Below are 661 nucleotides of genomic sequence, written 5' to 3' on the forward strand. Positions count from 1 at the left end.
ATCAGCTGTTTTACAAGTACAGAGTTGTTAAACAGACTTGCATAGAGTGCATGGATTAATTTTATCGTTTTTTAAATAAAATGAACATATTATGCGCGTTCCTTATCTCCCAGAAATAGTCAGAAAAAGTCCGAAGTAGTCAGATTTAGTCCAAAAAGCGTTCCTTAACTCGGAAATGACAGCAAAAATGAGAGAGCAACAGTCAGTGAGAGCGACTCCCATCGGTCCGAAGTAGTCAGATTTAGTCAGAAGAATTTTTCCTGGCAAAATCCTGAAAAGTGTCAAACTCAACTGAATTTAAATTAACGGAAATTAAAGAATACGCAAAAAGTGAGAATATTCTAAAAAGTAAAAGAAATGAATTGAAATTGGAAGGAGGCAAAAAATAATTGATATAGCAAGTGTTTATTGTGCTTGTGTGAATGTGTTTTGTACATACATTTCTGTTCTTATTTGACGTTAGTTTTGTTGTTGCCATTCTTTGGACTAAAAATTTGGTTTTTTGCGTTCCTTTACTTTTCCTGTTACTCTCTTTTAGTGAGCGCATTTTGCTTACGCTCTGGCATTTTGACACTTTTCAGATTTTAGTCCAAAAAGATAAGGAATGAACCTATTGTGGCGAATACTGCGGCAACACAAAGCGAACAACGAGAAATAGGCA

The sequence above is a fragment of the Rhagoletis pomonella genome, unplaced genomic scaffold (assembly GCF_013731165.1).
Source record: "Rhagoletis pomonella isolate Grant_MI unplaced genomic scaffold, Rhpom_1.0 Rhpom_scaffold_00011, whole genome shotgun sequence".
NCBI classification, from domain to species: Eukaryota; Metazoa; Arthropoda; class Insecta; order Diptera; family Tephritidae; genus Rhagoletis; species Rhagoletis pomonella.